The sequence below is a fragment of the Schistocerca gregaria genome, chromosome 3 (genome assembly GCF_023897955.1).
Source record: "Schistocerca gregaria isolate iqSchGreg1 chromosome 3, iqSchGreg1.2, whole genome shotgun sequence".
In the NCBI taxonomy this organism is placed as follows: Eukaryota; Metazoa; Arthropoda; class Insecta; order Orthoptera; family Acrididae; genus Schistocerca; species Schistocerca gregaria.
In genome coordinates, this window is record NC_064922.1 from 563,827,874 (window position 1) to 563,855,280 (window position 27,407).

The following is a 27,407-nucleotide window of genomic DNA, read 5'->3' on the forward strand; positions in this document are numbered from 1 at the left end:
GTAAGGTGTCGAAGCTGAATGACTGTAGGATGGTAAAAGACGACTTAAACAAACTTTTCCGTTGGTGTGATGAATTGCAGCTAGCCCTAAATGTGGAAAAATGAAGTTAATGCGGGTGCGTGAGAAGAAGAAACCTGTGATGTTCGGATGCAGTATTACTAGCGTCCTGCTTGACAGAGTCAAGTCGTTTGAATATCTGGACGTAACGTTTCAAAGCGATGTGGGGGTGGAACGAGCATATGAAAACTGTGCTAGGGAAGGCGAATGGTCAACTTCGGTTTGTTGGGAGAATTTTAGGAAAGAGTGGCTCATCTGTAAAGGAGATCACATATAGGAAGCGGGTGCGACCTCTTCTTGAGTACTGCTCGAGTGTTCGGGATCCGTACCAGGTCGGATTGAAGGAAGACATACAAGCAATTCAGAGGAGAGCTGCTGCATTTGTTGCCGGTAGGTTCGGACAAAAATCTTACGGAGATGCTTCGGGAACTCAAATGGGAATCCCTGGAGGGAAGGCGGCGTTTCTTTCGGGAAACACCATTGAAAAATTTTAGAGAAGTGGCATTTGAAGCTGACTGCCGAACAATTCCGATGCCGCCAACATACATCGCGCGTAAAGACCACGAAGATAAGGTACAAGAAATTAGGGCTCATACGGAGGTGTGCAGGCAGTTGTTTTTCCTTCGCTCTATTTGCGATTGGAACAGGAAGGGAAGTGACAAGAAATGGTACAGGGTGCCCTCCGCCACACACACCGCGGTAGCTTGCGGAGTATCGATGAAGATCTAGATGTAGAAAATAATTACAGTGGAGTCACCGCGATTTATGATGGTCCGCTGGAAATTCCAAGAGGCTGGACATGTTTCTAAATTGACAGCACAGACGATAATGCATGCTCGGCAACGTGCCCCCATCGCAGCCACAAGGTAGGTGAGGAGTTCCTGTAGTACGACGTTCCATTCCTCCATGAGCGCAGCTGAGAACTGTTGACCAGTCGTCAATACATGTGGACGTGCTGCAGTACGAGTCCTCAACGCATCCCGCTTATGCTCGATGGGATTGAAGTCGGAGGAATGGGCAGGTCAGTCCATTCGCCGAATATCATCTCTCGTTTCAAGAGTTCCTACACCTGTTCTGCTCGCTGCGTTCGCACATTGTTATCCATAAAAGTGCCAGAATTTTGTTTTATTGGCGTTGATTTCTGCGGATGCCACATTGCCTATCTGGTTGGGCAGTACTGGAGAATTGGCAGATTTAGTTACACTGACTGAGACTGAGCTGTCGCATATGGTGTTCATCCAGGGTCATTCAAGTGTCTTCTCTCTCTCTCTCTCTCTCTCGCTCTCTCTCTCTCTCTCTCTCGCGCTCTCTCTCTCTCTCTCTCTCTCTCTCTCTCTCTCTCTCTGTCTTATTTATATCTATGCTTATTATGCATTAATACCTGTATGTTCAATATACTTTGATTGTCATGGTGTATTCGGCATAGTTTTCACCAGCTTATGTCTTTTGAATCAACAAACGTTTCTTTATCTGCTGATGCATGTTAGATTACACTGATTTTCCATTACTCAGTGCGTGTTGTTTCTTTATTCTTAACAGCCATAGTCTTCTTCAATATAAACCTACACATGACTTGCACAATTAGTGTTCGACACATCACTAAAACGTCACTGAAGACTGCGGAACTGCCTCTTTGTGTCAGAGGTCATTCTACGTCATTTTTTGTACAGAAATGTCATTTACGTTCATAGAGACGGCTCATATCTGAAGGTATCGTGTAACACAGAATTGTGATTCTTTTTTTGTACGTTTTATTCCGTATCGCAGTAGACGACGGCGGGTTGCTTGAGATCACGGCACATAGATGATCTTGGATTTTTTCAAGCAGGTTCCAGTTGGGACAGAAGTTTCCAATTGCGAATGTGTAGAACGGAATAAATTGTTCTACCATTTGCCGTACAACGAAGGGAAACGCAAATAGAACTTTTTTCACAGTTGAAGGAAGGGGACCAATTTTATATCTGGATCATGTGTGTGCAGAGAAAAATGTGGAGGGGTATTGTTGTTTCATTCAATATGTTCCTTAACTTCGTAGCGCCTGCAGCCTTTTAATTCAGTGCTCTGTTTCGTTGCAGAAGAGACGCACCCTCCCTGCATGGGTCATCACGGCGCGTGAGGATCATCTGCAAAGGTAAGCTACGCATGCGCCTTCCGTCAGCGGGTTTCTGTTCACCGTTAACAGTCACTGATATATTGCACTTTCTTCTTTCTCTTGGCAGAAATCTGTATGATGGTCCGCTCATAAGCTGCATTATTTAGGCAAATAAATTCGATAAACTATCCCATTTGAGTAATAATCGCTGACAGGATAGACTGCAGAGTTCAGTTGCGCCTTTTCGTGCCATACCTTGTATCTCCAAGCAGAATGGAAAGTAATTCACACCTGCATCTACACCTATACTCGACAAGACACCTTGCGGTGAGTGTCAGAGGATACTTCATGTACTGCCACTTGCCCTTTTCTTGGTCCAGCTGCGAAAGTTTACCGGCAAGGACGATTGCTGGCGTGGGCACGGATTTCTATAATTTTACCTTCACGCAATACGTTTATTGACTCTTCCATGAACGTACTCTCTCGGAATTAAAACGTAGACTATACTGTGATGTAGAATGCATCACGTGCAGCGTATGCCAGTGGAGTTGGCTAGCATCCGTCTGACACTTTCATGTTTACTAAATGAACTTACAACGAGAAGCTCTGCTCTTCATTGGGTCTTCTCTATTTCCGCTATCAATACTATCTATTGAAGATCCCAGACTGTCGAGTAGTTTACAAGCCAATGATTTCTTTCGTTGTATAACCTCCAACTTTTTACAGTTCTGTTAATTACTCTTGGCTGGGCCTAAACTCCGCAAGCGACATTATGGTGTGGCGCAGAGCGTACTTCTTGTAACACAATCATTTCTCCACTGTACTGTGTGGTAATTTTGTCTTGCGGTAATTTCGTGAGAGGAAGACACATGTTACCCTTCTTGTAACCCAAGACCTTGTAATATTAGTAGGAATATTCTGCTGAATCAACAACTCCCGTCCTATTAATCCATAATGATAAGAGTCGCAAACTGGCGAACAGTGCTCAATAATCTGTCTTATACTAGTTTGTAAGCCCTTCTATGGATGAAGTACATTTCCTTACGATTCCCCACTGAATCTCAACATGGCCTACGCTTTTCTTCACAGTTGGTTTTATCCGAAGTTTCACTTCAGGTCGCTATGGACGGTACCTCTACGTACTTCACCACTGTTTGCAGCGATTTATCGCCAGTGGTCTAATCCAGAAGTAATCAATCTCTTCCGTTTATGTGTAGTTCGTCAACTTCATTTACTTTGAGGATCAACTGCCAGCTTCTATGTCGCTGAATGCTTTCGGCGCTGCAAGGTTTCTATATGCTCGTCTGCGAAGAACCTCTTGGAGCTTTGACTTTACCTAGTACACAAATTATATGTATTTTAAACATTATTACAGTCCCATTGTCACTTCCACATTTCTCGGTATCGTCCCGTTCTGAACGTCCTGTTACATTTCTTCTTGGGGAAAGTCCTTAGTCCAGTCACAAATATGTTCTGATATTCCGAAAACTCTTTTGTTGTTCACTATACAACAGTATGGACCTGTATCAAATGGCTTTAGGAGGTCAAGGAACACGCATCAACTTCTGCACCATTGTTATACAGGGTGTTGGAAATAGGTACGGCCAAACTTTCAGGAATCGTTCCTCACACACAAATAAAGAAAAGATGTTATGTCGACATGTGTCCGGAAACGCTTAATTTCCATGTTAGAGCTCATTTTAGTTTCGTCCACCTACGCTCAATGGAGCTGGTTATCATGATTTCATACGGGATACTCTACCTGTGCTGCTACAACATGTGCCTTTACAACTACGACACAACACGTGGTTCATGCACGATGGAGCTCCTGCACATTGCAGTCGAAGTGTTCGTACGCTTCTCAACAACAGATTCGGTGACCGATGGATTGGTAGAGGCGGACCAATTCCATGGCCTCGACGCTCTCCTGAGCTCAACCCTCTTGACTTTCATTTATGGGTGCTTTTGAAAGCTCTTGTCTACGCAACCGTGGTACCAAATGTAGAGACTCTTCGTGCTCGTATTGTGGACGGCTGTGATACAATACGCCATTCTCCAGGGCTTCATCAGCGCATCAGGGATTCCATACGACGGAGGGTGGATGCATGTATCCCGCTAGCGGAGGACATTTTGAACATTTCCTGTAACAAAGTGTTTGAAGTCACGCTGATACATTCTGTTGCTGTGTGTTTCCATTCCATGATTAATGTGATTTGAAGAGAAGTAATAAAATGAGCTCTAACATGGAAAGTAAGCGTTTCCGGACACATGTCCACATAACATATTTTCTTTCTTTGTGTGTGAGGAATGTTTCCTGGAAGTTTGACCGTACCTTTTTGTAACACCCTGTATACGCTTGGGATTTCAGCTGAATTTTACTAAATAACTTTTTGTATAATCCAGTTTGATTTCTGTGGAAAAAAAAGATTGTTTACAAAAAAATTCAAAATACGTGATTCTAAGAGAGCTAGATTAGTAAATGAGAAACTACATGTAGTAGATGAGGTTTTCTATTTTGGAGCGAAATAACTGATGATGGCCGAAGTGGAGAGGACATTAAATGTACGCTGGCAGTGTCAAGAAAAGCATTTCTGAAGAAGAAAAATTTATTTATGTCCAATATAGATTTGAGTGTTAGGGACTGTTTTCTGGAGGGATTTGCACTTCTTGCAGCCGTGTATGGAAGTGAAACTTGGATGATTAACAGTTTCGACAAGAAGGTACAGCAGCTTTTGAAATGTGCTGCTACAGAAGAATGCTGAAAATTAGATGGGTAGATCGCGTAACTAATGTGGAGGTACTGGATAGAGTTGTGGAGAAAAGAAATTTGTGGCAGAACCTGAATAAAAGAAAGAGCGGTTGTTAGGTCCCATTTCGGGACATCAAGGGATCACATGTTTAGTATTGGAGGGTAGTGTGGGAGGTAAAAGTCGTAGACGGAGACCAAGAGGTGAATACAGCAAGCAGATCCAGAAGTATGTATGTGGCAGTAGTTATTCTGAGATGTAGAGGCTTGCACAGGATAGAGTAGCATCAAACCAGTCTTCGGACTGAATACCACAAGAAGTCTTAAATTATAATTGTCTTTCTACTGCCCGGTTGTCTTTTTTTCTTAAAAAAAAAAAAAGCGCGCATGACATAAATTTAACGTCAGTCTTCTGACTGAGGACGACGACGACTGAGGACGACAATAACATCAGCTAATGTAAATCCTGAAACTGTTGTTGTTGTTGTCTTCAGTCCTGAGACTGGTTTGATGCAGCTCTCCATGCTACTCTATCCTGTGCAAGCTTCTTCATCTCCCAGTACCTACTGCAACCTACATCCTTCTGAATCTGCTTAGTGTACTCATCTCTCGGTCTCCCTCTACGGTTTTTACCCTCCACACTGCCCTCCAATGCTAAATTTGTGATCCCTTGATGCCTCAAAACATGTCCTACCAACCGATCCCTTCTTCTAGTCAAGTTGTGCCACAAACTTCTCTTCTCCCCAATCCTATTCAATACTTCCTCATTAGTTATGTGATCTATCCACCTTATCTTCAGTATTCTTCTGTAGCACCACATTTCGAAAGCTTCTATTCTCTTCTTGTCCAAACTAGTTATCGTCCATGTTTCACTTCCATACATGGCTACACTCCAAACAAATACTTTCAGAAACGACTTCCTGATACATAAATCTATATTCGATGTTAACAAATTTCTCTTCTTCAGAAACGCTTTCCTTGCCATTGCCAGTCTACATTTTATATCCTCTACTTCGACCATCATCAGTTATTTTACTTCCTAAATAGCAAAACTCCTTTACTACTTTAAGTGTCTCATTTCCTAATCTAATTCCCTCAACATCACCCGATTTAATTTGACTGCATTCCATTATCCTCGTTTTGCTTTTGTTGATGTTAATCTTATATCCTCCTTTCAAGACACTGTCCATTCCGTTCAACTGCTCTTCCAAGTCCTTTGCCGTCTCTGACAGAATTACAATGTCATCGGCGAACCTCAAAGTTTTTACGTCGTCTCTATGAATTTTAATACCTACTCCAAATTTTCCTTTTGTTTCCTTTACTGCTTGCTCAATATACAGATTGAATAACATCGGGGAGAGGCTACAACCCTGTCTCACTCCTTTCCCAACCACTGCTTCCCTTTCATGCCCCTCGACTCTTATGACTGCCATCTGGTTTCTGTACAAATTGTAAATAGCCTTTCGCTCCCTGTATTTTACCCCTGCCACCTTTAGAATTTGAAAAAGAGTATTCCAGTCGACGTTGTCAAAAGCTTTCTCTAAGTCTACAAATGCTAGAAACGTAGGTTTGCCTTTTCTTAATCTTTCTTCTAAGATAAGTCGTAAGGTCAGTATTGCCTCACGTGTTCCAACATTTCGACGGAATCCAAACTGATCCTCCCCGAGGTCCGCATCTACCAGTTTTTCCATTCGTCTGTAAAGAATTCGCGTTAGTATTTTGCAGCTGTGACTTATTAAACTGATAGTTCGGTAATTTTCACATCTGTCAGCACCTGCTTTCTTTGGGATTGCAATTATTATATTCTTCTTGAAGTCTGAGGGTATTTCGCCTGTCTCATACATCTTGCTCACCAGCAGGTAGAGTTTTGTCATGAGTGGCTCTCCCAAGGCCGTCAGTAGTTCTAATGGAATGTTGTCTACTCCGGTGGCCTTGTTTCGACTCAGGTCTTTCAGTGCTCTGTCAAACTCTTCACGCAGTATCGTATCTCCCATTTCGTCTTCATCTACATCCTCTTCCATTTCCATAATATTGTCCTCAAGTACATCGCCCTTGTATAAACCTTCTATATACTCCTTCCACCTTTCTGCCTTCCCTTCTTTGCTTAGAACTGGGTTGCCATCTGAGCTCTTGATATTCATGTACGTGGTTCTCTTCTCTCCAAAGGTCTCTTTAATTTTCCTGTAGGCAGTATCTATCTTACCCCTACTGAGATAAGCTTCTACATCCTTACATTTGTCCTCTAGCCATGCCTGCTTAGCCATTTTGCAATTCCTGTCGATCTCATTTTTGAGACGTTTGTATTCCTTTTTGCCTGCTTCATTTACTGCATTTTTATATTTTCTCCTTTCATCAATTAAATTCAATATTTCTTCTGTTACCCAAGGATTTCTAGCAGCCCTCGTCTTTTTACCTACTTGATCCTCTGCTGCCTTCACTACTACATCCCTCAGAGCTACCCATTCTTCTTCTACTGTATTTCTTTCCCCTATTCCTGTCAATTGTTCCCTTATGCTCTCCCTGAAACTCTGTACAACCTCTGGTTCTTTCAGTTTATCCAGGTCCCATCTCCTTAATTTCCCACATTTTTGCAGTTTCTTCAGTTTTAATCTACAGGTCATAACCAATAGATTGTGGTCAGAGTCCACATCTGCCCCTGGAAATGTCTTACAACTTAAAACCTGGTTCGTAAATCTCTGTCTTACCATTATATAATCTATCTGATACCTTTTAGTATCTCCAGGGTTCTTCCACGTATACAACCTTCTTTCATGATTCTTAAACCAAGTGTTAGCTATGATTAAGTTGTGCTCTGTGCAAAATTCTACTAGGCGGCTTCCTCTTTCATGTCTTTGCCCCAATCCATATTCACCTACTATGTTTCCTTCTCTCCCTTTTCCTACACTCGAATTCCAGTCACCCATTACTATTAAATTTTCGTCTCCCTTCACTATCTGAATAATTTCTTTTATTTCATCGTACATTTCTTCAATTTCTTCGTCATCTGCAGAGCTAGTTGGCATATAAACTTGTACTACTGTAGTAGGTGTGGGCTTCGTATCTATCTTGGCCACAATAATGCGTTCACTATGCTGTTTGTAGTAGCTTACCCGCATTCCTATTTTCCTATTCATTATTAAACCTACTCCTGCACTACCCCTATTTGATTTTGTGTTTATAAACCTGTAGTCACCTGACCAGAAGTCTTGTTCCTCCTGCCACCGAACTTCACTAATTCCCACTCTATCTAACTTTAACCTATCCATTTCCCTTTTTAAATTTTCTAACCTACCTGCCCGATTAAGGGATCTGACATTCCACGCTCCGATCCGTAGAACGCCAGTTTTCTTTCTCCTGATAACGACATCCTCCTGAGTAGTCCCCGCCCGGAGATCCGAATGGGGGACTATTTTACCTCTGGAATATTTTACCCAAGAGGATGCCATCATCATTTAATCATACAGTAACGCTGCATGTCCTCGGGAAAAATTACGGCTGTAGTTTCCCCTTGCTTTCAGCCGTTCGCAGTACCAGCACAGCAAGGCCGTTTTGGTTAATGTTGCAAGGCCAGATCAGTCAATCATCCAGACTGTTGCCCCTGCAACTACTGAAAATGCTGCTGCCCCTCATCAGGAACCACACGTTTGTCTGGCCTCTCAACAGATACCCCTCCGTTGTGATTGCACCTACGGTACGGCCATCTGTATCGCTGAGGCACGCAATCCTTCCCACCAACGGCAAGGTCCATGGTGTAAAATGATCACTTATTCAGTTAAATCAGAATCGAATGCCTGGGGAGCCGTAATTTAGTAACAATAATGTGAAACTACAGATTCCTCTAATGTAGATCCTGAAACTATAAGCTATTCGAAGTGAACTGGAAGAGTTGGAGTTGCTTACAGGAAAGCAGTATGTAAAATGTATTAAATGAAGTGAATGATTCAATTAGAACACTTTTCCGTTTGTTCGATCAGATGTTGCAACATTATGCTAGTAACTGGTTTGTACATAACGATACAACTCTTTCAAGTTCCAAATCAAATGTGAGCTTCCACAGTTGTTCTTTGACGTAACACACTCCCCCCACCCCTTGCGTTGACTGTGGTACCCAACGTAGTTTTAGCTCGCCGAGGTGTTGTTTTTCACGGCAGCGATTGTTATTAAGACATGCTGACTTCTAGTAATTAACGTTATCTGATGTCTTCTGCTAAATTTTTGCCGATACAGGTTATAAAAGTAAGCGGTGTTCATCCAGTGGCTGTTTCATTTGTATATTCTTTATGACGATCACTTTGTCGACGGCAGGCCATGCCTGCGTTTGGGAAGAGAGTCGGATATTCATCAGAGTTATAGAGCTTCCCATTTTGAATTGAGATTGTATGTAAAGAATTTATTATCAAATTTCTCCTGATGTAAGAAAAATGTTAAGCGCAGCTTTGTATAGAGCTTCAGGTTAATGACAACATGGATAGCAGGCAGAACAGGATACAGGCTCTCTAGTTTTCGGCAGATACGTGTAACTTCGTTTTTAAAATGTGTGTGTGGAATTGTTCAACATTTGTTCTGTGCGACGCCCTTTCAATGGGAAATGTAAGTTTATACATAATAACGAATACATTTTTAAAATGTAATTTGTATACCCATTCTAAACAGTGTTTGGAAAGCTGTATTCAGTTCAGCGACGTGGATTGACGGAGACAGAAACACGAAGAACAACCAATACTCCAGTAGCGACTCTGCATACTGGTCGGGGATTTTTGTTAATGGAATTTTTGGCTCCTCAATCTTTACTTTGTTGTTTGCTTCGTTTTCTTGATATGTTGCAAATGTTCGATACAGACTTTATGTTTTTCCAAGATTTGCTCTACCACGAAAGAGACCTAATATGTGATAGCAAAAAGAAAAATAAAATACACTGTGCATAAATAAGACGGTAAACAGAAGAAACACGTTTCCTACGGAAAAAAAGGAAAAAGAGTGGAAAAGTCAAATCCACTGAACGAAATTTTATTCCGATGTCGCTTGGCACTTACAAGAAAACAAGGTACACAGAATAAAGTAAAAACGTGATATTTACTGTCCAGTAAATGCACTATCTAAGCAAAACTATCTGTAAACATAGGATGTATCGAAATTAATCATCCGATTAAAACAAATCATAACAGTTATTTTACTTGAGATACGTGCTCAGTTCTAGTAAAAATGGTGTCTGGACAGCAGAAAGCGTTTTGTGTTCTACGTATCGCGCAGTGCGCGTCAGTAACAACTGTTCGGCGTGACTTTCGTACTAACTATGGTGTCTGACACAGATGTCGGACGCATCCGCCAGAGTTTCACAAGGATGCAGCAGAAATCCGTCCGCCGTGTAGCCTGACAGCTCAACATGCCCTCTGTGTCCGACTGCAGTGTGTTGCGTCGACGTTTGCACATGAAACCATACAAAATTCAGCTACCGCAAACTCTTCGTGAAGGTTACAAACAACAACGTGTGGAGTTCTGTAATTTCGTTCTTGGCAATATGGAGGATAACTGTTTTCTTCCACCCTTAGTGTTCAGCGACGAGGCAACATTCCATTTAAATGAAAGGTGAACCGTCATAATGTGAGAATATGGAGTGCGGAACAATCACATGAAGTTGTAAAACATGAGAGGGACTCTCCAAAATATGTGTTTTTTTTTTGCAGTGTATGCTCCATTTTTCTTTGCCGACAAGACTGTTACAGGAAGCATGTACCTCGATATGCCCGAGAACTTTCTTTTCTCACAGTTGGAGACTGTTTCGAACGACTTCATTTGACAACATGATGGGGTACCGCCACACTGGCATCTGGAAGTGCTGGAATTTTTAAATCAAAAATTACTGTACGATGTATCGGTCGTACTGAACGAAGTGTTCCGCCTTACATAACTGACCTCCAAGGTCGACGGATCTGATTGGTTATTTCTTGTGATTGTTTATGAAAGACTCTTTATGTTCCTCTGTTACCAACAACAATGAATGAACTGAGACGTCGCATAACAGGAGCTGTGGAAGCTGTAACTCAAGACATGTTGGGTGCAATGTGGGAAATATTTGAATACCGCATTGACATATGCCATCCACTCTAAGGGGGGCATATTGAACATCTACGAAAAGGTATGAAAAACAAATTTTTGAGTTTCCCGTTCATCAAAAACCAAAATTCATTGAATATGTTTATTAGTTTCAGAAATATAGACGTGCCAAATCGGATGATTATTTTTGATACACCCCGTAGAGAATATTAATAGACACATAAATGGGATGTGTACACTATAAGGCAATGGTTTGCGGACAGTAACATTCTTGAAATGGGGTGACCTGCCCAGAGTTCAGACCTGAAACCAACGGTATACCTTTGAAGTGAGCTAGGACGTAGACATCTCAGCTGTTCAGGAAGAACCGCCTGCCATTCCTCCACAGACATTCGGATACCTCATGTATAGTGTTCCGAGCAGAGTTCAAGCCATCATAAAGGCTAACATTATGGCCGTCGGAGCTCTGCCTGGAGAAGTATAAATGTGGTGCCTGTAATGTCTGTGGAGGAATGGCAGACGGTTTTTCCTGAAGAGCTGGAACCAGAGAAGGTAATGATGTTCGACGCTGTGGTATGGGGCGAAGTCGATGTCCTAGCTCACTTCAACGTTATACCATTGGGTTCACGTCGGGACTTTGGGCGTGTCACCCCGTTTCAGGAATGTTACTGCCCGCAAATCACCGCCTCACAGATGCTGGTTTATAACAGGATGCACCCTCATTGGATACAAACGATCATCACTTCACAACTGTTCCTCTACTGTACGCAGTAAACAGTGCTGTATGTGCTCATATCTTTCCGGAATCAGCGTATTCTTAAGCGCAATGAGGGGACCACAACCTAACCACGTAAAACACCCCGTATCGTAACAACACCTGCTCCCTACTTCACAGCTGACACTACACTTGACGGCAGATAACGTTCTTCAGGCATTCACCTAACCCAAATTATTCCATCGGATTGCCATAGTGTAGAGCGTGATTCGTCACTCGAAATCACTCGTTTCCACTCATCTACTAGGGAGTGGCGTCGCTCTCCACACCACCTCAATGTCGCTTGACATTAACTAGAAAAATTTATTGCTTATTGAAGAGCTGCTCGACCATCGTATCCCACTCCTTTTTACTCCCCTACGGACACTTGTGGTAACTGGACTGCTGCTAAAAATTTGGACTCAAGAATGATTCCTTCCGGTGATTTGATGCATTGTTTTTATAACCACCCTCAGAAAAACTGGGTGATCCTTACCTACAATTACACGAAACTTGCTTGGTTTTGGTCATCCAGTGACTAGACTGCATTCGAAGTCATTGATCTCTCCTGAACGACCCATTCTGTTGTTTATGCTTCTCTACAGAAAAATGGCTCTGATTACTATGGGACTTGACTTCTGAGGTCATCAGTCCCCTAGAACTTAGAACTACTTAAACCTAACTAACCTAAGGACATCACACACATCCATGCCCGAGACAGGATTCGAACCTGCGACCGTAGCGGTCGCGCAACTCCAGACTGTAGCGCCTATAACCGCTCGGCCACACCGGCTGGCCTTCTCTACTGACAACGCTATACTCCCTGCCCCCTGTTACGCTGACGAGTCGTCCTATTGTGACATGTAATGCTCAGTTCCGAATTACATAGGGACAGTACGTTCATTCATACCTTGGTATGAATATATTTTTTCGAGGCTACAAAAACTGCTCTGCAATGATTGGACGAGATTTTTTCCATTAGTTGGATGTAAACAATGTGGAGAAATAATCAAATCACACGACCTTTGTCAAAAGCATTACCATTGATTTTTGCTTTGGTCGTTAGTAAATTCTATTGTCATTGCCACTTCCTTAATTCTGTTACTGTTATTCGTCTTTTGTAATGATCATCTTTTGAAACCTCATGGTCACAGTTGATACGCGTAACTGGACAGGAGAGAGCTTCACAATGTACGCAAAAACAACAGATGCGGAAACACGCGATTCTTGTACAGGAATAATACACAAGGGGCACTGCAGTTTACATATTTGCCACGAACAGTCGACTGAGTCACGGTAGGGCTTCAGGGGAAGCGCCTGTCTATATCATCAGCTGCACACGAACAGCACACCTCGCCCTAATAGTGTACCGAAGTTTTAAACAATTGAGTGTCGGGGAAAAAGTAAAACTGCCGAGGTATTTTGGAGACGGTAGTAGTGGGATGTACTGTAAATCAATGGGAGAAAAAGGATACAATGTGGGAGAGACATATATAGACATCGGCAGTGAGAGGGAGATTCTGAGTATGGAGGCCTACCTAGAAAGAGAGGCCGAGTAAAAGCATTTAGCAAGTTCTGTTTTAAAGGAGCGTGGATATATGCGCATGCCGAAATTTTTGGTAAGGAATGTGGAATGAGGGTTTGAGGCAGCTTCTCCCGACTTTCCTGTCGTAGCCTCTTAAGAAGGAACATATTCATGTTTTTCACCTCTGGTGTCAGAATTGTGTCTTTGCCTGAAAGAAATTTAAGGAAGCACAGGTCACTCACTACCTAAGGCACTGTGACAGAAAAAGAAGAAGAGAGAGCATAATTGTTTGTAGCACCTCGTCAGGTCAACAACTTGCTTTGCCCGTAAGAACAGCCATCATCATCATCAACGGCGGCGACACACATCCGTATTCGACGAAGGCGCGCCACATCCAGGTGTATATTGCCGCAGCAGTGAGGAGCTGCGTGGCTGGCAAAGTTGCGTCGTAAGGCGATGTGTTATTAACGGCCCATTGAAGTTAACGCGGTTGACGCAGGTTACCCTCTAATGGAGCGTAACTCAGCGCGGCACACTTTCTGTGGCGCTGCCGGCGGGCGACGGGCGCATCGACCTGCAACCCTATACTAGCAGCGTAATAGAGTATTCGCCACCGCTCCCGTCCTCATCTTTTACACACACACACACACACACATTGCTTATGCGGATACTATGCGCCAATCAATATTTTCAGCTGTTTTCTCTAGGGTGTACAATTCGCTGCACTCAACATCCCTCCCTCGCGGGGCAGCCTTTGGAGCTAATCAACCGACATCAATGCGCAACTCCTCACCAATCGTACGAGGAAAGTAATTCAACAGCAGGCTCCGTGCCTCATTCACAGTGAGATGATTGACGCCGGTATGGTAGCTCAGCGTGTTCGGTCAGAGATCTGGTTGGCCTCTGTAATAAAAAACTGAGTTGAAGGATCAACAAACGAACTTAAAAGGATGTCATGAGACGCCGGCAACGACCAAACACAACGATAAAAACAGAAGCCTGATGCCAGTATTTTGCTTAACTCACCATGCTTCTACTATACTAGCACGCCCAAGAACACTTCTTGCTGTGTAAATACGGTCGCAGTCAGTCTATCTTGTTGTAGAAAACTAGAAGTTAAAATGCCAAGACCTCGTGAAACCTTTTCAAACTTACGAAAACGAAGTAAACAACATAGTAAACATGAAACCACAAAATCCATTTCTAGACTGAACAGCCAAAGAAACTGGTACTCCTGCCTGATATCGTGTAGGGCCCCCGCGAGCACGCAGAAGTGTCACAAAACGACATGGTATGGACTCGACTAATGTCTGAAGTAGTGCTGGAGGGAATTGACTCCATGAATCCTGCAGGGCTGTCCATAAGTCAGTAAGAGTACAAGGGGGTGGAGATATCTTATGAACAGCACGTTGCAAGGCATCCCACATATGCTCAATAATGTTCACGTCTGAGGAGTTTGGTGGCCAGCGGCAATGTTCACACTCAGAAGAGTGTTCCTTCAGTCATTCTGGACGCGCGGAAAGTCGCATTGTCCTGCTGGAGTTGCTCAAGTGCGTCGGCATGCATAATGGACATGGATGGATACAGATGATCAGACAAGATGCTTACGCACATCTCACTCGTCAGGATCGTTTCTAAACGTATCAACGGTCCCATATCACTCCAACTGCACGCGCTCCACACCATTAGACAGCCTCCACCAGCTTGAACAGCCCCTTGCTGACATGCAGGGTCCATGGATTTATGAGATTTTCTCCATACCCGCACACTTCAGTTCGCTCGATAAAATTTGAAACGAGACTCGTCCCACGAGGCATCATGTTTCCAGTCATAAAAAATCCAATGTCTGTGTTGACGGGCCCAGGCCAAGCGTAAAGCTTTGTGTTGTGCAGTCAACAGGGCTGCACGAGTGGGCTTTCGGCGTTGAAACCCCATAATGTTGATATTTCGTTGAATAGTTCCCACGCTGGCACATGTTAATGGCACAGCATTGAAATCTGCAGCAATTTACGGGAGGGCTGCACTTGCAACACGTTGAACGGTTCTATTCAGTCGTCGTTGGTCCCGTTTTTGCAGGATCTTTTCCCGGCCGCAGCGATATTGAAGATTCGGTGTTTTACCGGATTTCTGATATTCATGGTACACTCGTGAAATGATTCTATGGGAAAATTCCGATTTCATCGCTACCTCGGAGATGGTGTGTCCCATCGCTCGAGTTCCGACTATAACACCACGTTCAAATCCACTTAAATCTTGATAACCTGCCATTGTAGAAGGAGTAACCGGTGTAACAACTGCGCCATACACTTGTTGCCCTAGGACCGAGCGGGGTGGCGCAGTGGTTAGCACACTGGACTCTCATTCGGGAGGACGACGGTTCAATCCCGTCTCCGGTCATCCTGATTTAGGTTTTCCGTGATTTCCCTAAATCGCTTCAGGCAAATGCCGGGATGGTTCCTTTGAAAGGGCACGGCCGATTTCCTTCCCCATCCTTCCCTCAACCGAGCTTGCGCTCCGTCTCTAATGACCTCGTTGTCGACGGGACGTTAAACACTAAGATCCTCTTTTTGTTGCCCTATATAGACGGACCGCATCGCCGTATTCTGCCTTCTTACATTTATCTTGTTTTTTAATACACATGCCTGTACCAGTTTGTTCGGCGCTTCAGTGTGAGCTCGACCAGAAATAGAGTATAAAGCTACCGATGTTAGCAGACGCCGCCAGAGTCCCTTGTCTCTGTGCACGCACAGAGTGCAGCATTCTCCGTAATTTAGAACTCCACATTCCACACAATGTATAGAGCGTTGACGTCATAGATACACTCGCGTCGTATTTCGTTGCTGATTTACTTGCAGGCATGAAAGGAGCACACACTTCGAGTAGTCGATTTTGAGGAGAAAGTCGCACTAAAATGGGCTGAAAACAGGAGCAGGGGCCGAACAACAAACCTTTCCTCATCCGGATTTATGAGGTGACGTTGACAGCAGCAAGCTCCTGAACGCGAATGGTGATGATCTACACGAACGGTCCTAACACATTGCCGCTCCCAACGTGATGAGAGACACAATGGCGTTAATATTCGCAGTATTGCTGTACACTAAGTGATACGTCTCAGATCAGCCACCGAATGCGCCGGACCGTGGCTCTCAGTTCTGTTTGTAAACGTGGTAGCGGAAGGGAATGAACGGCCGTTGTCTTTGCCCCTCAAGCTGTGATACCAGTTTGGGCGCGAATTATCCGATCGAGGGAAAATTGGTATGCGTGCTCCACCTGGTGGCTTCACGTTACATTCGAACTTATTGATCAGGAACTATTAAGGAAGTTCTCCACTTTGAGCTGTAGCTGCATTAATCGGATGAAGGATGTGAAAATGGACCATCAGGGCTCGAGTCCTGGATAATGTAAGTAACTAAACTTAAAGATTGAACCTTATTGTTGGATCCTGGTGGAGCAGGTTCATCTTTTGCGATAGTAAAATTTGTGTACACACTTTGGCCAAATCTTGCGTCAACAAGTCAAGCTTAGGTACTGGCGCCGCCCCTGTCCGTGAGTGTTGATTCATCCAGCGGTTTTGTCAAACACAGATGGTTGCAAAATTGCCGTTGAACCATTAAGAAAAAACCAGAAAAAATAGCACTTTATCTCTCATTAATTGACATTTGTAAGCCTCTTTTCTTCTTTGATTTCATTACGGAAACTATTATGTACAATAAACAGAGGCCTTTTAAGTTCCCAGTAGTCTGCAAGGATGTTCCTGATGTTTAACCACGCCGTGTAAGACAATGAACGCCGTCGTTCCACCTCAGGCCGGCTTCTTCACAGCTATGCTGTCATCTGGTGACCATTTCGTTCCAATATTCCCAACGTGATGAAATAGTATGTCTGACATGGATTTAAATTTCAATGCCAGCTTTTCGGGAGCTCTACTCTTACAGTTCAGTTGTCCGAGCGGCTTTCGAAAAATCATACAGTTGGCCCCCTACCGTGCTTCGATGTACAAAATGATTAGTCTCTCTTCCTAAGTCATTCTCGTTACAGGTGGTAAAGTTAAAATAAATGTTCAGAATCTGTTGTCAGTCTATTGCTTGCAATAAGCAAGAATCTGCATAATTAAGCAGTTTCCCATTCGACGCCCACGGCTCAGTTTTCATGTTAATTTACTGCTCCACCTACCTTGACTTAATTTACATATTGATCGAGCAGAATTTGCAAAGTCTACGTTAATCACTAGCCCACATCGATCGTTTGCTTCCATAGCCTTCTCATCTCCAATTACTTTGTATGCATGTCATTTTAAGCAATTTAACGGACTGTTTATTTGTGAGTTCATATTTTTTCCTGTCCTTGATGCTCTTTTCAATTCTGATAGTAGATTTCAATAATGGCTTTCTCCTTGAGTCTCTTGAAGAAACCACAAATGGCACGCATCAGAAGACTTATAGCAGACATCACATTTATCTAAATGTCAAATTACAGTCCTGTTTGTAAGCAGTTGCACACTTCTACCTCCGTAGGTTTGTTTATAAATAACTCGTCTGCTACCAGTCACGATTTTATTTATTTTATTTTTCGTACGACGCGATTCGGGAAATGAATCCCATTTTCAAGCGCGTTTTTTGTGTTTGTTATGCCATTTCTATGCGATGTTGTCGATGTGTGAGAGTCTGCTTCATTTCGTTGACTTTACTGCAATATATAAGAGGACACGAGATTTTTAGTTGGTTGTCGATCTTTTTTTGAAGTTAGTGCTAAAAACAACTTCACACATAAGATTCTACAAGCACTGCCAACAATTAGGTATAATTCCGAATTATATAAAAGTGAAAATATATTCTAGCAGCAGTATCGCAAAAGTTATAAAGCACAAAGCAGAACAACTATGGCTGAAAACCGAAATAAGGCAGTTACACAAGAAGGACTTACTAGACAGAAAGTTACTCAACATGCAAATAGAAGCAGCAAACGACATCAAACCCACAGTTTATGGCAGCTTATGTAAGCACATCCAAGAAATAGTTGACAAGGAGTACTTGACCATTTGCAATACACATAACAAGAAACTACTGACCTTGACATCCAAACAAAATAAGAAACCCAACCTTGAGATAACTGACAAACACACACACACACACACACACACACACACACACACACACACACACACACATTTTACAACAAAGTGGTGAACAACACAGACATAAATTTGACCAAAGAGAAAATGATCTACTCCAGAAAGGACTAAAATACAACGTAAAACCTAAGCTCAACAACCATACACTGAAACAGACCATAGCTGCAACTAAAAATGCAGCAGATGTTACAAAATTAAATTTTAATACAAAAGCAGAAATAAAGAAACAACCAATCCATAGTCGTAAAGTCAAGCAAAAGCAATAAATTAGTTGTGATGAAATAAGAGGAATACAGAGAGAAAACATGTGGATTGTTTGATGCTAATAGTATTCAGCACACAATTTCAAAATAAAATTTAGGAACAATTAAAGAACACACATTTCCTACTGACAGAAACTGAAAAGAAATACCTTACATACATGAATCCAAAAGCACCACGCCTAAGAGCACAGCAAAAAATACACAAAGATGGAAATCCGATATGTCTCCTGGTCGATTCTATAAATAGCACAGCATACAATCACAAAAATTGAATAGCATACTGATGAAAAATTATACACATGAAGCTACATATTCCATTAAAAACACCATGATACTAGCTAAAGATCTAAAAACCAGAAAGCTCCCCAAAGGTGCTCAGTTTATAACACTTGACATCACCAACCTTTACTCAAACATACCCATACAGGAAGCTGTAACAGTAATACACAAGGAAGTTTCATTCACAGAAATTGTTGAATTTATGGAACTCCTTCAGCTAACACTAAGTTACATCTACTTCACTTTTAATGGCAACATTTATAAACCACCAGATGGCCTAACAATGGGGTCATGTATATCTGGTACCATAGCTGACATATACATAAATCACTTAGAACAAAAATAATTTAACAACCAAGAACCTTTCCTAAAGAAAATTGAATTTTATGGGAGATATGTGGATGACACACTACTGTTAGTGAAAGGGGATACCAAAGACATCACAGGCGTTCTAAATTACTTCAATAATCTACATGAGAAAATCAGATTTACAGTGGAACATGAGCAAAATAAAAGCATCAACCTTCTGGATCTAAATATAACAAGACACAGCAACATATGCACATTCAAAATTCATAGGAAAAATACAATGACTGACGCCACAATCCCCGCAACCTTGTGTCACCCAAATATCCATAAACAGGTAACATACAGGTCAATGCTGCATAGGGCAACTAAAGTACCATTGAACCAAGAAAACATGCAACAAGAACAATCACAGTGAAAAGGTTGCAGTTGCCAATGGTTACAATGCTTCCATGGTTGACACAATCCTAGAAAAAGTGAAGAAAGGCCCAGATACAAACTGCACCACAGAAGAGAAAGAGAAAAACAAATGTGTCCTATACATTGGCAATGTATCACAGAAGACTGCAAATATTTTCAAAAATCACAAAGTAAAAATAGTGTTTTCCACATCTAATGAGCTACAACAAAAACTAATACATAATATAAAGTGTAAGCATGATCCATACTCAGACTCTGGAATGTACAAGGTAACACGGCAGGAATGCTCCATGTTCTACCTTGGACAAACAGGCCGAAATTTCAACACCGGGTAGACAGAGCACATCAAAGCCTCCACACACACAACACACATCATCAGCCAAAGAAACACATATACGTAATACAGGACACCCATTTGGAAAAATAGAGCAGAACGTCACAGTATTCCACCGACTAAATAAAGGACATAAAATGGATTTGCTACTAGAACTGGAGATATTCACATAACAGAAAATGTGAAGATAAAATATTAAACGAAAAACTTGAAAGCGAATCAGTGAATTTCTTAAGATGTTTCGATAGTATAATTAAATAAAAATAGTAACACACAGAAATAAGCAGAATTGTAATATATATATATAAGTAAATTATGATCCAAATTGTTGAGGTAAATAACCTCTGTACAAAAGCATATAATGCTCTGTTGCAGACCTATAATGTTATCGCTGTTAACTACTTGTAGGAATATCTGTGTAACTTTCGTTTATGTAAAATGTTTTCGCTGTTTAAAAGTGTACAACAAGTTGTTTGTCTGAAACTCTGCACAAATAGACCATAAGGAAGTTGTAAGTACAAATTCTTCTAAATTTCCCCACTAGCTTCACAAATAGATCGACAACCAACTAAAAATCGCATGTTTTCATATATATTGCAGTAAAGTCAACGAAATGAAGCAGACTCTCACACATTGACAACATCAAATAGAAATGGCATAACAAACACAAAAAACGCACTTGAAAATGGGAATCATTTCTATACGCGTCGTGCGAAAAATGAAATAAAGAAAATCGTGACTGGTAGCAGACGAGGTCTTTTGAACAAACCTATTGCTTTCACAGTCGCAGGCTTTCAGAACCATTTACAATTGATCAAATCAGTTCTACCTCCATTTAGTTCAGCTGAATTAAACAGAAATATACGTAAATGTTTTAAAGAGTGTTTGAGAATATACAGTAAAAGTCATAACAAATGGAAACAAAGTATTAGGAAAACACTAAATATATGGATTTATTTTGTGCAGGCGGTGCCCCAGAGCCTGTAAAAGACGTCATACTTGAGTACCGCTACGGGCTACTGGTAAATAAATCTATATCAATTACCGTTTTCGATCTTGTCATCATTTCAAGTATTACAAAATTATTAATAGCAGCCTTTTAAGGAAACGTTCTTGCTGTGACTTCAGATAAAATCAAAACCATCCTGTGTCACTGCTGTCAATAATAAAACGCATTCCATAATAAATGCATTTTGTTGTTGGTGATGCGAGGGATTATTTTGAAACGCAGTTATGTTATTGGTGCCTTCATCAGCTGACCACCGTTGGCGTCACTTGGCGTCCGGTTCTGGCGAAATGTTACCCGTAAGAGAATTGTAGGTGTTTCAGGGCTCTACTGTAGAGTAATATCGGGTGTTCCACAGTTCCTATTACAGGCGAATATGATTTGTATACGGGACTCAGTAAATAAAGTTTTGATGAGTAACCTAAGTCTGAAAATTTACCGTTTGGATGTGAATTATGAAGATCAGATCACTTTCAAAGGCCTCGCTTCACGGGACGCAGTAACACTTAGAGGGCTCTGTCGTCAGTTCATGTTGTACCTGTGACGTAACATGCCAGTTTCGTCTTACAACTAGAACGGCTGCGAGAAACAGAGTATGTTCGAAAATACAGTGGTTGACAGTAGTGCTCCACAGACGCGGTGCAAACTGGACTTCGGAGAGCTCGCCCTTCGTCACGTAGAAGTGAATACAACAATGTGTACTCCGAACGCTGCTCGTGGCGTGACTCCCGCAGAGCACGCAGGTCAGAGCGGTTTTTATTATTTTTTATATTTTGACTTTGAGTGTGTACTCAATTTAGCAATAGGTAACACATAGTGGCAATGTACACATAATTGAATAAACAAATTTAGAAATGGATATTTACAAGAATAAAAAGCTTAACTTTTACAGTTTTGTACATAATGTTTTAAAAATGGAATTGAATTGAATTGGAAAATAATTAAAAGTGTCTCGGCTTACAATTCACACCAATTCTGAAATATCTTCATCAGCAAGACATATTTATAGTTTACATACACCATTAAAACCTACAGATTGTAACCAGAACTCTTGATGAAGTTAACTATCACTTTATATAGACGAACGTCTTTAGTACACAAAAGAGAAGAAGCTGATTGAGGAAGATGGTAGCCCATACTCAGCAATGTCTTCAGAAAGACTAACCGTTCACGGTCAATTTGGGGCACACATGCTGGTGAACTGTAAACGTTGATCTGATGTAGATGTTGTGTGAAAGAGGCATGATGGAAGCGGAGTCTTATGGTGGTAGAAATCGTGGATCGGTCCAGATGTGTCCTCATGAACCACGGCTGTGAAGGAATCCGAGGTTGTAGCACTGCGTAATAACCGCCTTTTGTCTGTTGACAAACGTTCCACATTTCCTACATTGTTGTCTTGCGTGATCCTTCACTTCACGTAAGTAGTCTGTATAAGGAAGGTGCAGATCCAGGACGGTGCCTAAGGTTACCGCTTGTTTGGCTAATGCATCAACTTCATCATTATAGAGGATACCAGAGTGGGAAGGTACCCACAACAAATGGATCGTCCGGTCCGTGCGTGTGCTACGAATATATTAAGATATCACATCCAAGAAATTACTGGTGGTTGTTTTGTTCCATCGACTGTACTGAATGTTTTTAAGAACGCTTTGCGAGTCAGATAATATCAATATCTTGGGGAAGGAAGTGCTAGAGACAAACTTAAGTGCTTCCAAAACTGCCACTTTCTCCGCCGTAAAAATAGAAGTGCTCATAGCAGTTTAAAGGTTTTGCGGATCTGGATCTGAGGGCAGAAAAAAGCGCACCCTGTGCACTCTTCTTGCGGAATTTTGGAGCCATCGGTATACACGGAGAAAACCCGGCCAATGTGCTTGAACGAGACGATTGAAGCCAACGTTGACATTAGTACTGTCCAGCCAGGTCGTACTTAAATAATGGACTGGGATCTGGGAGCAGAGCGTTTGAAGATCATATTCAAAAACAGGTAGATGCGCTGAATGCCGTATACAATGTATGACAGGTGACCTAGTGTCAAAGCTGGCACTTTATTCCTTCTGTGGGATGCAATCCACAGTCGATAAATGCAGTCTCTCCTTTGATAGACGGAACTGCCCATAATGACCATGCCTTGAATGTAGAATTAGTCCGATAACATTTGGCGCCTAATGCTCAAGTGCATCTCCCCTGCTTCTATTAAAAGAGCGTTGGTTGGCGTCGATCGCATGGCTCCAAGACAGGTACGAATGGCTCTATATTGAAGAGCATCTAACTTGGAGAGATGAATCTTTGACGCAGTGTGGTAGAATTGACAGCCATAGTCTAATCGAGATCGAATTATCCCTCGGTACATGGTGAGTAGAACACTCTGGTGCGCTCTCCACCAGACACGAGTGAGTGATCTTATTACATTTAAACTTTCTTCACACTTGATAACGGTGGATCGGATGTGGGGCGCCCAGCTTAACCGAGAGTCAAAAATCATCCCCAGAAATCGAAAGTGAGATTTTATTGAGAAGGTGTACTTGCCACAGGTAATGTGATCTTCAGTGCGAGCTGTCGTCGACTTGGAGAAGGGAACGACTACTGATTCCTCAGCCGAGACAGGTCAGAGCTCATTGCCTGTGCTGTGTGCGTACAGGGAAGCGGAAGATTTGAAAGTTATCTTGTCTGCACCCTCTGCAACGCTTTGGAGCCTGTTGGAGGAATTGTGTAACACACAGTGTATGTACATATAGAATTCCGTATTCCACGAATATAATGTGAGACTCACATTTCACCAGTATGGTACAAAGTGTTTTAGAGGGCGATACAATAGCTGTCTTCTTTGCCTTCTCTCTCTCTCTCTCTCTCTCTCTCTCTCTCTCTCTCTCTCTCTCTCTCTCTCTTTCATTCTTTCTTTCTATGTACACGCAGTTGCAGCCATGCCCTGTAAGGGGAGAGACGCTGCAGCGGTACGGAAAAGACCGTCCGCCAGAGAAACGTGATTTCCGACCAGACGCGATTTCATTTTGCTGGCCTCTGCCCGTCGTCCGGCCTGTTCATGCAGAATATCCTCCCCGCCAGGGCAGCGGGATTAAAGAAGACGGCCGTCCAAAAGAGGGGGATCAGATCAGTTCTGCTATCTAAGCCGCCTGTTAGGGAGTCTTCGCTTAAGAGTGGAGCAAGAAACACGGAGATACGATACGTTACATGTTTTACGAACGCAGGGCATTATACGCAAATGTACTGTACTGCAATATATCTCCCGTCGAAATGTTTGCAATGATCCGGGTGGTTATAAGTAAAGTGCAGCAATCGAGGAATTCCACTACGGGCTGTAATTATCGTATGACAGCGAAGAAGTAAATTTACGGGACCAGAATTCAACGTGTGCACGTCCATCGTTAGCCCCATGGGCTAGATTATTAGATTGGTAATCAGATTGTTACTGAAACAACATCAAAGAATTATGAGTTTTTCTTCGTGAAATATACCAGTGTGAATGAGGAGAACAGAAACGAGTTCAGTCGTTGGAAGATTAATGAATTAAGTCGATGGGCAAAGCCTTTTATAGCAGAGAATCGTTGTCATCATTGGTTATTAATTTTGTGTGGCAGTACAGATACGTTGCGGGCAGTACACACTTTTATATACGACGTTAGGATGAAAACGCCTTCAGACAAAACTTTTTTGTGTTTTATTAAATTACACTATCCAGTACGGCCCATGTGCGTCCTTCTTCAGGCGCAAATCGTCTGATACATAATTTACATTTGCTCTTAAGTTAACTGAAATAAAGTATCGTGCTATGAGAAAGTTAGATGTTCTCTTTTGTATTTTGTGAATCGACTGCATAAAATACGTTAGAAAAACATTCGATTCATGATTCACGAAATAAAAAACATGCTATTTAACTTTATCGCCGGCCGCGGTGGCCGAATGGTTCTAGGCGCTTCAGTTCGGAACCGCGCGACTCCTACGGTCGCAGGTCCGAATCCTGCTCTGGGCATGGATGTGTGTGATGTCCTTAGGTTTAAGTAGTTCTAAGTTCTAAGAAACTGATGACCTCAGATGTTAAGTCCCATAGTGCTCAAGGACATTTTTTTTAACCCTCTATCAATGCTGAACCGTATCTTTTAACTATATCATAACAGAAAACCTGCCTGTGTAGTGACTACGGTCAGGTTCACAGTTTAAAAATGTGGATAAAATTACGTAAACACTCTGTTTCATTCTTTGCCGAGCATGAACTGTTTGCAAGTTTTCTTCTCCACATCTACATTTATACTCCACAAGCCACCCAACGGAGTGTGGCGGAGGGCACTATGTGCCACAGTCATTACCTCCCTTTCCTGTTCCTCTCGCGCATGGTTCGCGGGAAGAACGACTGTCTGAAAGCCTCTGTGCCCGCTCTAATCTCTCTAATTTTACATTCGTGATCTCCTCGGGAGGTATAAGTAGGGGGAAGCAATATATTTGATACCTCATCCAGAAACGCACCCTCTCGAAACCTGGCGAGCAAGCTACACCGCGATGCAGAGCGCCTCTCACGCAGAGTCTGCCACTTGAGTTTGTTAAACATCTCCGTAACGCTATCACGGTTACCAAATAACCCTGTGACGAAACGCGCCGCTCTTCTTTGGATCTTCTCTACCTCCTCCGTCAATCCGATCGGGTACGGATCCCACACTGATGACCAATACTCAAGTATAGGTCGAACAAGTGTTTTGTAAGCCACCTACTTTGTTGATGGACTACATTTTCTAAGCACTCTCCCAATGAATCTCAACCTGGTACCCGCCTTACCAACAATTAATTTTATATGATCATTCCACTTCAAATTGTTCCGCTATCATATAATCATACAATAAAGGATCCTTCTTTCTATGTATTCGCAATACATTACATTTGTCTATGTTAAGGGTCAGTTGCCACTCCCTGCACCAAGTGCCTATCCGCTGCAGATCGTCCTGCATTTCGCTACAATTTTCTAATGCTACAACTTCTCTGTATACTAAATCATCATCCGCGAAAAGCCGCATGGAACTTCCGACACTATCTACTAGGTCATTTATATATATTTTGAAAAGCAATGGTCCCATAACACTCTCCTGTGACACGCCAGAGGTTACTTCAACGTTTGTAGACGTCTCTCCTTTGATAACAACATGATGTGTTCTGTTTGCTAAAAACTCTTCAATCCAGCCACCTAGCTGGTCTGATATTCCGTAGGCTCTTACTTTGTTTTTCAGGCGACAGTGCGGAACTGTATCGAACGCCTTCCGGAAGTCAAGGAAAATAGCATCTACCTGGGAGCCTGTATCTAATATTTTCTGGGTCTCATGAACAAATAAAGCGAGTTGGGTCTCACACGATCGCTGTTTCCGGAATCCATGCTGATTCCTACAGAGTAGATTCCGGGTTTCCAAAAACGACATGATACTCGAGCAAAAACCATGTTCTAAAATTCTACAACAGATCGACGTCAGAGATGTAGGTCTATAGTTTTGCGCATCTGCTCGACGACGCTTCTTGAAGACTGGGACTACCTGTGCTCTTTTCCAATCATTTGGAACCTTTCGTTCCTCTAGAGACTTGCGGTACACGGCTGTTAGAAGGGGGGGCAAGTTCTTTCGCGTACTCTGTGTAGAATCGAATTGGTATCCCGTCAGGCCCAGTGGACTTTGCTCTGTTGAGTGATTGCAGTTGCTTTTCTATTCCTTGGACACTTATTTCGATGTCAGCTATTTTTTCGTTTGTGCGAGGATTTAGAGAAGGAACTGCAGTGCGGTCTTCCTCTGTGAAACAGCTTTGTAAAAAGGAGTTTAGTATTTCAGCTTTACGCGTGTCATTCTCCGTTTCAATGCCATCATCATCCCGGAGTGTCTGGATATGCTGTTTCGAGCCACTTACTGATTTAACGTAAGACCATAACTTCCTAGGATTTTCTGTCAAGTCGGTACATAGAATTTTACTTTCGAATTAATGCTTCACGCATAGCCCTCCTTACGCTAACTTTACATCGTTTAGCTTCTGTTTGTCTGAGAGGTTTTGGCTGCGTTTAAACTTGGAGTGAAGGCCTCTTTTTTTGCTTTCGCAGTACAGTAGAACCCCTCTGATCCGCCTCCTTCGGGACCGGGGCTATGGTCGGAACGAGAAAAAGGTCGGATTAGCCGAAAAATCTAATATTTATCGCAAAAAATATAAAAAGACATTTAGTACAAAAAATTAAACGATTTAAGAACTAAAAGAGATCTACAGTAATTTAAAAAGATGTTTTTTACACATTGTTAAACAGTATATTAACTAAAAATCTTCTACACACACTGTAATATGTATTGGTTTTAAAAGGAGACAAACAAATTACAGTACTGTACTGTACATAATAACGTATAAACGATATATACTGTAAACTAAAAGATGTTTATTTCCTTGTAAAAAATTACTTAGTGCTATAAACT

The 27,407-nt window shown here is 42.1% G+C and overlaps 1 protein-coding gene and 1 non-coding gene across 7 annotated transcripts in view; both read left to right on the top strand.

Annotated features, from left to right (window-relative positions):
• The window catches only part of LOC126356172 (Ca(2+)/calmodulin-responsive adenylate cyclase), a 1,163,484-nt gene that overhangs the window by 679,175 nt on the left and 456,902 nt on the right, over nucleotides 1-27,407 (top strand). For all 6 annotated transcript variants that reach the window (XM_050006929.1, XM_050006931.1, XM_050006933.1 and 3 more), the window contains exon 5: nucleotides 2,133-2,188. The gene's annotated coding sequence lies outside the window, so the exon portion shown is untranslated. The remainder of the gene's footprint in view (nucleotides 1-2,132; nucleotides 2,189-27,407) is intronic.
• Nucleotides 15,548-15,625, top strand: Trnae-cuc (transfer RNA glutamic acid (anticodon CUC)). The gene has a single exon. It is a non-coding gene; the product is annotated as a tRNA-Glu (tRNA).